This window comes from Cynoglossus semilaevis, chromosome 6 (genome assembly GCF_000523025.1).
Source record: "Cynoglossus semilaevis isolate Cse_v1.0 chromosome 6, Cse_v1.0, whole genome shotgun sequence".
In the NCBI taxonomy this organism is placed as follows: Eukaryota; Metazoa; Chordata; class Actinopteri; order Pleuronectiformes; family Cynoglossidae; genus Cynoglossus; species Cynoglossus semilaevis.
The window spans coordinates 16,468,263-16,481,109 of NC_024312.1; the positions used below are offsets into that span (position 1 = coordinate 16,468,263).

Genomic DNA, 12,847 nt, shown 5'->3' on the forward strand with positions numbered 1-12,847 from the left:
AAATTACATGTCATTCACTCCGGAATGTTAGCTTAGCAAAGTTATTCGTCCTATAGAATAAGGTCACTGGCCTTTTCTTATTACCTGGGTCTATTTCATACTGAGAAATACTTTCACCTGCAAAATAAAGGAAAAGCAAGAAAAAACAGACACAGCATGGCATCAAAGTTGATAATCATACTGCCTTAAACATAAACATACCAATGGTTCCTAGAAACAACTAATTCATTGGCTTCTTTATGATTGTACAATCAAATACTTGGCTCACTAAATGGGAGGAAAAAATGACACGAAAAAAACAACCTAAATATCAACAGGCAAAGACCGTTGCTTACATTATGACAGCAGCTGTTTATCAGTCATGGTTGTCATGAAAATAATGTAGTGGGTAACTCAGCCGAGCAGAGGCTGAGCAGCACAAACCCCTGACACATATACCTGGCATGACAGAGCACTATCATAACAGCTGCTTACTCTGAACATAGCAGGTATAACTGTGTCACTATAATGTCAGGCAGCAGGTTCCCGTTAGGCAGCTGCCACCTCCAGCTCCAATACAGCACCACTTCAGCTTTACCATCAGACCATCATCAAAACAACGTCAGTCACCCAATGACCTTTCCTGTGATTTCTGAGAAAACGATGTCATATTTCCAGGAGATGACCTCAAGTTACCACTCCCTCCCTGCCTCTCGCTGAGTGACACTCCATAAATTCTGTACCCCGTTATTTCCCCCATGGTCAAATCAATCCTGTGCCGGCCGACATTTTGTTCTAGTGGCTAGGCTATCTCATCGGTGCTAACCTTATTACCTGGACTTTACGTGAGAGAAGCCCATTGACAGTTCAACCGCACGGCCGTTTCTGACCTGATAATACCGCCTGAATAAGCTCTGCGGAGCACAGTGGCGATCGTACATCCTTGTATGTACTTACAATGGAAGGCAGTCTGAGCTATAGGGATAGCCAGCTAACTACTTAGCCTAGCTCATAGATGCAGTTAGCGCTGAAGCAGCTCCGATGTCCCGGCAGCACCGTTATCGGTCGCTCGGAGCCGCTGGGGGACACACGTCCACTCCGCTGCAGCTGCTACAGCCAAACACACATTCACACCAGCCACACACAGCTCGAATAAAAACAAGATAAATCACCTTCTGGATTAACGATGACCCTCGCGGCGCACCTGGAAAAAAATCTTAGTAATAAATAAATGGTCGGGTCCTTCTGGTGTGGCTCCAGAGCAGCCGCCGCCGCCGCACTGCAATGGCAGGCAGTGGTTGAAGGCTTCCGTCTCCCCCCTCTCCTCCCTCACGCTTCGGCTGCCGCGGTGACAGTGACAGGTTCTCCTGGAACAAACCATTCCGCTGTGTCCGCGGGGGCGGGGGAGAACGGGGATGCAGAGAGGCTGCCGTGGTGCTGGAGCTGCAGCAGCGGCAGCAAAGATGCAGCTGCTTCCAGCGCCATTCCAGCGTGAAAACAAATGTTGATATTTTAGGATTTACAACGTTACAGTTACACTTTTGAGTTCCCGTGTCCAATAAACGCACATTCACCGATTGGTACAGGACATTACCTTACCTGGGTAATACAAATAAACCCCAAGGTATTATTTTAAAATGTAAAATGTCTAGGATTCTATTTTCACGAATACATTTGAGTAAAAAAGTGGATATTTAAAATATTCTAACATTATTAAAAGGCTGGTCTATTATTGGTTCTATCAAACATAAGTTCACACAAAAGAGATTTTGTGCAGTGATCTATTTTTAACCTGTGCAGAAATACTCGGGTTTAAAGGTATAGTGTGCCTAATTTTCTTTTCTTTTTTTAAATACATATAATTCTATATAATTAACCAACACTGTTACTCTTAGTGAGAGAAAGGGTGTTGAGTCTCCAGGGTTTTTTAGGCTAAGGACTCCCAAACCTACAGACCTATCTACCTACAGAGCTATCAAAATAAACATGTTTTTAGTTAAAGTTATGAATATAAACAATTTCATATTGTAAACAGAGCCACGTGTATGCATTTCAAAAGAGACAGTGCTGTAAATGCAATAAAGTAGTGTCATACCACTGCTTTTAACTCATTAACCAAGCATTGCAGGTACATTAATACTTTACCCTAAATAGGGGGAGAATGGTGTATGTATTTAAAAAAAACAAACACTTTGTTACAAACCTAACCATTTCTCCAGAGTGGAACAGATAAGCATCCAAAGCTTTAAAGTGTAAAAAAAAAGACAACAATGAATCAAGTGATTCTTATATCTTACTCTAAAAATCTACACTACAAACAACTAACATGTGTCACCTGGTGCAACTAATGGAACAATAGTTTTTTGCACTGATTCACACCGAGCCACAACAACAGCTCTTTGTTTTAAAATCCACCAGAGCTAAAGTGTCTCTGCCAGCGACAAATACAACTGGAATCAAACACCGACCTCCTTGCACTCATCCATTGCACCAACTCTTTCAAATTCCACTATCAGTTGCATTAATAGTCAGTCATTAATTATCATGTGTATTAAGTATTTAACGGGGAAATTGGTGTGGAGGGGTGCCTTACATTTTGTTTTTGTAAGTCTTCTTGGGTGTCCTTGGCTGAAATAAACACACTATGAGAACCTCTGTTATTTAAAGACCATAATAAACGTTGTCTAGTTTTGATTATCAATAAAGAATTACTTTCAGCCCACTTTCATCCGTGATTGCCACAGCTAAATATGAGTGTAAGCAATTTAACACATATTTATGGGGTAATTGTACTTCACCAAGGGTGAAAATGGTCACATCTTTTGGTTGGAATTTAGTCCAAAAAGACTTTCTCCTATCATTCTATTAACAGTTTGCCTAAGCTATTAGTTTTAACATTGTATTTAATCTTTTTAGTTCTTTGTATATAGTCTTACTGTATGCTATATTTAACCTCCACATTACATATGCCATTGAAAAGCATGTCGTAATAATTAGACTTTTTATTGATTAGTCTTATTGATTTTTTTAAATAAAAGAAGAGATCAATAGATAGGTAGTCCTCCAACTGAAGGACATGACAAGCTAGAATAATTCACCATCTCCTTCTGCTCATATGTTTTTTTTTTTTACAGTACATCAAGTATTTGTAGAACTTGTGGAAAAAGGTTTTTTTTTTTTGGAGAACTTGTGGAAAAACGTGTGTACTATGTCGTTAGTTTCCTTAGAGCAGGAGGCAGATTTCTAATTTGAAACATTTAACTTGCTTATTCAAAGTTGTGCGTAGTTTTGAATGCACACCCAGGTTTAGATAAGGCTTTAACTACAGTGTATGTACAGCATCAAATCTGTATTGGGAAAGCTGAGGTAGACTACTTAGATGATAATGACAGGCTGCATAAAGTCATTTAAAATGCAGACGATAGAAGTGAGATCCACCCTACAGTCACTGTGCTCAATATTTCTTTCCATGGGGTAAACAGATGCAATCAATATAAAGTAGAATGTAAATTTGCCACTGCACCAAATCCACTGTTAAGACTTTATCTCTGTGCATTGTATTTATTTCTGCAGGCTTATCCTGGAGAGGCTTTTTCTCTGCTGCACCATGTGTTGTGCATTTTATCACTTTGGGATGGTGTGACCGTTCTTGTCACCTCTACCTCTGGCACTAATGAGTAGAGGAGAAGATAGGAGCTGAATGTAATGCTGGAGAAGCACAGAGGTCCTGCAATGTTGCTGACGTAGGGAGACCTGCCACAGATTTCATTGGAGCATCTGAAGGAGAAGAAGTGGGGGTGGCGGCATCTTAAGTGGAAGAAAGCGAATTTGCCAAGGTTATAAGAATTAGATAAACAAGGGCAGGCATACATATCCTGTGGGGAAACAAACTATGACGGACAGCAGGATGTCGTCAATTAAACGGAAAAACTCAGGATTTTTTTTTTTTTTTTTGAGTGACCTGAATATTAATAAACTTGCAAAGTACTCAGGCAGAAATATAATTAAGCTTTTAAACCCCTGGTGAAAATGCACTGCGTACTTTTCACCATCTGCACGTGTGTGATTGAACAGACTTGATACTTGACTTAATATGGAAATATGCTGCTTAAGGTATCTCAGGCAAAGCCCTTGAAATACCCTTTGTAAATGCTACAGCACTGTGTTTGCATCATTGACTACGACAGCACAGAGGGAGTTTCACATGCCGTGCAATAGATTTACGCAGCATTTCTCTTTCTCTCTCTCCTATTATCACGTTTGTACACACAGCCTGCGTCCAAGCAGGGCACGGCAGCAGGAAGAGCTCACACGAGCGGAAAAGCAAATTTGAAACTCACAGCAGGTTGACGTTTAGAGTGCACTGCCCCTCTCAGCTGAGCAGGTCAGGAAAACAGCCTACGAAGCAAAGGTTGGCATGGCTGTGTGTATGAGCTTTAATAACTGCAGCTATCCAATGACATGACACACGTTATACATAGCACTGCAGCAGAGGGAAAGAAATACATTTGTCACAGAGCAGTGAGGGAGAAAAGGTGATATGTGACACCAGGATGCATAAGAGCCGGAAGATAATATCCATAACTGTCTGCCTCGTATCCTGTCACCAAATCACTGGTTTTACAAATTGAACTACATCAGTGCAACACCATAATGGAATAAGCTGTCAGCGTCTCGTATTTCGGGAATTTCTGTGTTGCCCTCTGCCACTATGACTGACCTCTAGCATGAGAAAGCACACCCACTTGACAGCTAACCCATCAGTTTAGAACAGAAATTCCTTGGATACAGTTTCTCAGCACCGTATGATTTCATGGTGCAGTACATCACAACCATAAAGAGGTAGAGACAGTGGTCCGTGACGTAGAAAGCATGACACATTCTGTACAGTCAGCAGTTTTAGAAAAACCTGCCGGAAAAAATTGCTTTGTGAAGGAATGAAGTGTGACCTCAGTGGGGAGGATTTGAGGATGAACGGCAGCGTAATGCAGTGGAAACATGCTGGAGACAGAGATTGGCTGCAGACTCTGGAACTTCGTCCAGCTTATTAGCAAATGAGTTTACAGGGTGGGATTGCAACACCTGTGCCTATTCATTCAACTCCAGATTATTAGCCTAAATCCTGCCTTAGAATATACTGTATATATTTATATATTTATTAAAGACAATTATACATCTGCTTGATTTGTTTAATAGTTTGCGTTTTGTGTGAATTTTTATTTTATAAAAAGCCATCACATTTTTTGTGGGTAGAAATGACCATCTAATTAATGTGTGTGATAAATATAGGCTCACAGGAGGAGGCTCACTACTGCAAGCTTTAAAACCTTAATACAAAGTACAAAAAACACATAAAAATAAAAGAAAATCCAATCTTTCTCCTTTGTATATTTGTACCAACTCTGTGTGTAGTCTTATCTGATTTTTAATTCAGTTAAAAATCTTATACTAACCCGACTTGTTTTTTAATTGTCCTTCATGAAAACTCATAACACATTTAAACTACACCTAAACATGTTTTGATATGAATGGAAATATAGTCCAAATGATCAATATTCACCAAAACTAGGCACTAAAGGTGAACACAGCTTCACTGATTCCATTATATTAACTACTTCCTTTCACAAAAGAGTCATATTTTTAACCTACTTCCTTGTTGAAGACAGATGTTGCATGAGATTATAATAAATTTGGCAGCGGAAACTGCGGAGAAAAACACCATCTGACACAGTGAAAGGATGTGATTGACAAAGCGCACATCTGGATTTACTGTTTCATAAATGTGAGTGCTAAAATCAGAAACCATGTGCAGGACGGAAATCCTTTAAAAAAAAAAACAGACAGAATCCCTAAATGAACCTACAATCTCCATCTCATTTTCCCAACAACAACCAAGAGCTCAGACATATCCAATGACATGAAATGACCTCATATCCTCTGCCTGGGGATCATGTGACAAGAGACTATTAACATCCAAATCCGAGATCAAACTACAGCATTATGCACCGTTACAAATCTCCTTAGTGGTTTATCCCAGTAGAGGAGCAGAAATGCTAATAAAGACAAACAGTTTCAATCAGTTAATGTGGATACGTGTATGGAAGGGAGGTTTATTTAATTGTTTAAAATATTATTGTTTAATTATTTTTGCCCTTAGCAAGGACAAAAAAAGATTTGGGTTTCATTAGGTTAAATGAGACATTTGTTGATTTTTAAATGTCTGTGTCCATTAACCACAGCTATTAGGTGCTTTCCATGCCTACGGTCTATGTTCAAATTCATGTTATGTAATACTTATTACAGCTATAGGGCAGTAACTATACACACACCTGGGATGTATATTACCTGTTAAATTATTAATGGAGTGGCTATAATATTTTATATGCCTTCACGCAGACATTCAAATTGCTCTGGCTTTTATAATTGGTTGTCTATTCATGTCTTTTCCCCCTGAGAGCATCCTCACTTAGGCTGAGAGTAAAGCAATCAAGAGCCTTAGTGGCCTGGGATCAGCTGCCCACTTCAGAGCTGACCCAGAGGTACTGTGTAGAAGGGTAGGAGATAGAGGCAGCAGCGATAAAAAAGGGGAAAAAAGGAGAAAATGTGCCCAGAGATAAATCAGTGCACAGGAGGAAAAAATTACATTTATCCCAAAGCACAAAGATAATATATTTGTGACACCTACAGCTCCATTCATGGACAAATAGTTACAATGATCCCTAACAAATTAATCAAAAATGATTTTCCACTATCTGTAGACCTTAAGACACTGTTGTTAAAGATGCAGGTCAGGGACCAGTTCTGGTATCTCAGGTGGTTTCTTTTACTGTAGCTTCATGGAACTTGTTGAAGAAGACATATTGGTCTGAATTAAAATATAGTATCAAAGTCAAAGACGTGTGTTACGTAAAAAAAACAAAAAACGAATCTGACATTAGAATGTGTTATTTTTGCTTTAAATGTGACATAGTCTGCCACAGTGCAATGTGTAATGCACTTCCACTACTATCCAGATCACTAGACATTCAGCACTCATCGAAAAGACATTTTAAGGACTTTGACCTTAAGAATATTGTGACTTTCAACTCATGCATTTACCTCTTACCCCTCACTGCTTACAATATAAATCAATATGACGTCACACATATGAAAGTAATCCATTCTTAATTAAACTCCTAAACTAGTATTCAATATAACAACTCCACATCCAATCTTAATATGTCCTGCTTTTTCCGTCTCTCTGCACTTGTTTAAGGTGGTAAAACTCTGCCCTCTAGAGGACAATAGCTGAACAATTATTTCTTTAAGGCTGCGGCTTATGGGAAAATCTATATGTGAAATTATTGGTGAGGCGTTTAAACAAGTGTGAAGTGGAGCTGCATGATTCCAGCTCCTGCAGGACAGTGATGCAGACATGAAGTGATGGAGGGGGACACAAGAAGGAGCTGAGCTCATTCATGCACAGGCTCGCAGTGATGGGACAAGATGGGTCCAAACAACATATGGTGCCTCCTCAGGCATCAACATACACGTCGAAAACCATGGCAGGCTGTGTGATACACTCGCACACACCACTGACTCTGGAGACACGGACTTATAATTACACAGAGTGACCGAACACATCCTCTTCTCATTCATTCTCAAACATGAAATCAGGCCGTCTGTAATTAAAAGAATGGGTTCGGGTTTTAAGATGTAATACAAGTTCATAAGTGTGATCTGCAGACAGTAGTCAATATCATTTGGTGATCACAAATCACAACAGAACAATGTTACATGCTAAATAAAATAATTTTGCAGTTGTCCGCTAATAAAAAGAAACGTGTCAATATAAATCACAGAAAGACAAATAAGGAATTAAAACAGGAAAAATGGCAGGCGCAAGGATGCTGATTGTCCAAAAACATCACAGTAAAAAGGTTCCCTGAGCCTTCTACTTCAAACAGATGGTGCAAGTCATTTAGTGCAGAAGCTGTGGTTTTATAGCTGGCTGGGGAAAGATGTCCTGTTTGTTCCCTTTTTTAACACTAGAACAAACAGATAAAAAAAAGTCAAATTCACATCGTGAGTTTTTCAATATCTGAATATTTTCATTTGAAGTGACTATTGACTATTGTTATTACTATATAGTATTGTTTAATTTTATATGTGAATTGTATATTACTACTAACTTAGACAAATAGTTTTTAACTGTTGAAGTACATTATTATTCCTATTTAATAAAATTATATACCACTTGAAGTATTTATCGTATTATAGAAGTATTGTTTCCTATTGGTAGCCATTACAAGATATATATTTCTCAATTTATCATCAAAAAATTAAAAAAAAAATCACTACTAATAAAGTAGAAAAATAAAATTTACACACATTTTTTTTTAACTTATTTGGTTCAACCATAATTCCGTGTTTGGACAGAAATAGTAAATCCAACAAAATATATTCTTCATCTTCAGCTCTAGATTTCTCATCTTTAATCCTACACATTACACCTAATTAATCAGCATACCTATTAAATATTAAATGAACTAATAGAAGAGGTGGTTATTGCATTAATTAATCCAAACGGTCTCACTCAGTAATTGAAGAGAGCGACACTTGTTTGTCCCACACAGCAAACAAAAATGTCACCTCCAGAAAGACTGTACTGTACGTGTTCATCTCATGACAATGAATCACCGCAGCATCTTCAGCTGTGAGCATCAGACCCAGTGATTGATTGACTTGTCTCAGTGCAGCCATCACAGTCTTTCATTCTTCATGCTTGACTTCCCCCCGTCATTGCCACCATCTTGATTCCTACACACATTACATCATCCTGCTGGTTGTCCTTCAGTTGACCCCAGACTCAGGTGCTCAAATGGGTGAAATCGCCTGATCATGAAACCCTACCTGAAATTAAGCTGCATCTGGATTTACTGATACTGAATTTCAAAAGCCAAAATAAAAAAAGGAAGAGGGAAAGAAAGAAAATAATAAGAAGAAATAGACGTAAAGTTGGTTTTAAAATATATTTCAATTGATCTAATTTGGCTCGTCATACTATAAATAAGAGAGTGTGAATAATAATTGAAATGATGTTGCTTTGATTCTTCTATGGGAGGATTTGTTTTGGATGATGACACCATGATGCTGACGTTATAAAAATATTTACAGAAAAACCTTACCTTCTCATGTCTTACACTGATGGCTAAATATTTAGCTGTTTATAATGTAATCCTCTCTCTTTTACATGACCGTAGAGATGCAACAAAATAAACAGTATAATAATGATTAAAGAGAGAACATTTTTCTTTTTATACAGAAAACCTGAGAAATATTGTATAGTCATATTAAATGTACAAAATATGTTATAAACATACAAAAACAGATTTTGAAAGTCTTTTTTCTTATGGTAGATTATAAAGGGTTATCAATATCAAAATCACATGATACCATGACAACAAGCACTGCTGCCCAGGCTGAACATTCAGAACATAATGGTGTACATAGACACAGAGCGCAGTGCTGACTGTGACCTGCCATATGCTCCATTAGAGGACACAGAGGTATGTCCCCGTCCTGAGTCACAGCCTCACATCCTCCACTCAACATCTGCCATGCCCTCGGAGCACGCCACCTTCACCAGCCTCACGCATGGCCGGCTCCACCTCGCTGTCATATTCTAACATCCTCCATCATTTGAAACCGCCCCCTTCTCTCCCCCCCCCCCCCCGCCCTGGTGCTCATCGGACAAAACATCCATTTTGACTCCCCTTACATAACAGATCTGTCTCACCTAGAGAAAATCTGCTGCTCCAATCACAGCGCACCGGTGATAAATTTCCTGTGCCCCCCCCCACTCTGCTCCTTCCTCCTACCCTCTCAGTGTCTCAGTCAGGTCTACCCTTCTACTCCAAGCCTTTGTGCAGCTCTACACCTTCATCACACAGGAACAATCTCCTTTTAACAGGCCCTGAATATGCAGATTGGTTAATTCAGCTGCAGTTGCTCTCCCGTAAATGCATCTGCAGCACTTTCCAGAGACTGAGCAGCGAATAAATGCTTACGCTGGGGCTTTTTTTGGTGGTGGTGGTGGTGGTGATGGAGGGGGGGGGGGCGTGTCTGTCCACCTCACACTGCAGCCAAGGATGGGATTTTAGAAATGGGATGGAGCTAGCAGGAATAATAAAAGATAAGGACTGTGAGCAGGGAAATGGAAAGATCCAGTTTGACAGATCCTGCTCTGTGAACGCTGAGCTTTTTTAATGATTTAGGACATTACACTCACGGTTTCTCTGCAACTCACCTGGTTATGGTCTCTGCAGTAAACATTTCTTTAACGTTTTTTTTTTTTAAACAGCTGAGAGTGCAGGAAAAATGTGCACAGATTGTTCCCAAAATGAAAAAGAGCATGCCTCAGTTTAGCATGCAAAAAACCCCCAAACAAACCCAACAACACACACACACACTCTGTGTGAGTAATGTGTGTTTTAAACATCATACTAAACATATCTTACACATAAATATGAGCTACATATTTTATTTCAAGAAGGTTGCCTCAGGTCTGAACACCTATTTAATTCTACCTCCATCTGTCATCAAAGATGACATATTTACCAGTCTTGTGTTTAACACATGAACACATTCATCTCCTCACTGCATGGAGAGGTGCAGTAAATGTGCTGCCACTTTGCAATAAGAGGCGGCCTTGCTGATGATGACCAAAAAATCACTTTGGCCACACACAAAGCCACGGGGTGCATAAAGGAGTGTAATTTCCTCCCTGTTCGTCTCACTCGTGCTTTGTGCAGCCCTAGCACTAAAATCCGATTCAAGCTTTTTGTGAACAAGTGCACTGCTTGCCAACACAAATGACAGCAGGAGTGGGCCCAGTGCCAATGTCCTCCCCTGACTATCAAAAGAGAAAAGCAATCAAAAGGAGCGATCGATACAAACAAAGTCTAAACTACTATTGATTATTTAGCACCATTATTACGGGCAGTGATGGTTATGGGCCTGAATAAATGTACTGATTTGATTAATAGGCCCACGCATCTGTTGAAACAGCCAATCAGGGCAGTTTTTATTTTATCTGACAGCAGTTCATCCGGGGCCACAAAGGCAGCGCTGGGTTTGATGTGACATTTTAGTAGGATGCAATAGAAGCTGCTCCTCAGCTCAGCATCCTGCAGTCTCATCACTCACTGCGAGGCGGACTGTTACTTCCATCAGCTGCATTGGAGTTTGGGCAAGTCAGCAAGTTTTCCTCCAATGCACACACAGTCCGTATAGAGGAAATACACTGTAGAACGGCCAGAAGCTCTCAGTCATTTGGAGCGTCTTCTGAAGGACCAGTCATGTGGACAGTAGACCATAACACGATGAGTCATTGGAGTCCGTCATCATTTCGTTTTTTTTTTAAATAAAGGTAGGTCCTTTGTTCACTCAATCATTAGCAGTTAAATATCCAAAATGATCCCACTACCAACCTTAATGCCTTTTCATTTTTTATAAATACAAATGTCAAATGCAGCCAATCACATGGCATCACATCAATGCATTTGTACAAACTACATAAGAAAAGGGGTTCAAAGCTGTTGAGAATCTAGAGAGGAGCTTCACTGAATGTATCACATGTCTAGCCGTCCAGCAGAAGAAGACTTCTACCTCTATCAGCCAAGAACAGGAATCTGAGGTTAAAATTCCCTAATGCAGGATGGCAGTAAATCCCACAGAGTGATGTTGCCGATCAAGTCCATTTGTTACTGTACATCAAGCAGGAAAACATGTAAAATAAGGAAAAAACTCGATCTAGATCAGAGCGGCTGTGAGACGTGCTGAATCACAGCCGTTCTGAAGACATTTCACCAGTACTGTAGGAAGTTCCTCATAAAGCGGCTGTTGAATGTATTTAGAAAGTGGAATTATTACACGTGATGATACTCCTGCAGTAACGATCCTGGAGCTTCTCTTGAAAGAACAGACCTACGAGGAGCATATTTTTAATGTCATATATTGTATTGACGTAAAGCTAAAGCTAGCAGAACGTTTGGATTTCAGCTGAAACAGTAAACTGAACCAGATGGCTCTGCAGTAAAGTCTGGACTGGATGTCGTAAAAACTCACCACAGCTTTATTTTTTGCCACAACACAAACACAACAAGCCGTTCTTACGCAATCTGTTCCTGTGAGAACAAGCACATTTAGCCACTTCTACAGCTTAGCTCAGTAGCTGCTGTCGAAGGTAGCGTCAGAAATGAACAGGGCCTTTGATGCTTTTTTATAACAAAATAAACTTTTGAAAAAGCTGGTTGACAAAACCATTCTTTTACAGAGCGCACGTATCATGTATTTTGAAACTGAATACTCGTCTGTAGCTTTAATTGTTTTGAAGGTCTATAACTCTTCCACGCAGGACAATGGAAGGGGTTTTAATTATAAGTTAATGATCAGATAGTTAAGAAATAAATGACAAACTGTTTAAGGCCAACAGTTTGTCACAACGTAGGTAAATCAGAACAAAATGTAAGGCTAATGGCTGAACGAAGCATCACAATGGCAACATAGCTACAGTAATCCTGTTATAGAATCATAACTTAAAATTCTCAAAGTCAGAAAATAGTTCAAAATTGACCATAAACATTGCTACTATGAGCCAAAATATTTAAATATGATGATGTATGATTAGTACAAGTTAGCAATATATGAATACGTAATTAAATTGAATGAAATTGAAATTATGGACATTGACATGGACAATTTATTTTGCCTGGGTATTATGCAGATGCCCCTGAGACGTCCCTGTATCATTATACACCAAGGAGCAGTAGAAACCCCTTCACCTACAGCTAATGTATATTTGGAGTTCTTTGTCAAATTATGAGGT

At 39.4% G+C, this 12,847-nt stretch overlaps 1 protein-coding gene across 9 annotated transcripts in view; it reads right to left on the bottom strand.

Moving 5' to 3' along the window:
- tjp1b (tight junction protein 1b) overlaps window positions 1-12,847 on the bottom strand; it is a 47,514-nt gene that overhangs the window by 24,613 nt on the left and 10,054 nt on the right. The window contains exon 1 of one of the 9 annotated variants that reach the window (XM_008312467.3): window positions 1,152-1,571. The exons of the other annotated variants lie outside the window; for them this stretch is intronic. The gene's annotated coding sequence lies outside the window, so the exon portion shown is untranslated. Of the gene's footprint in view, window positions 1-1,151; window positions 1,572-12,847 lie in introns of those variants that run through there. 9 annotated transcript variants of the gene reach the window in all.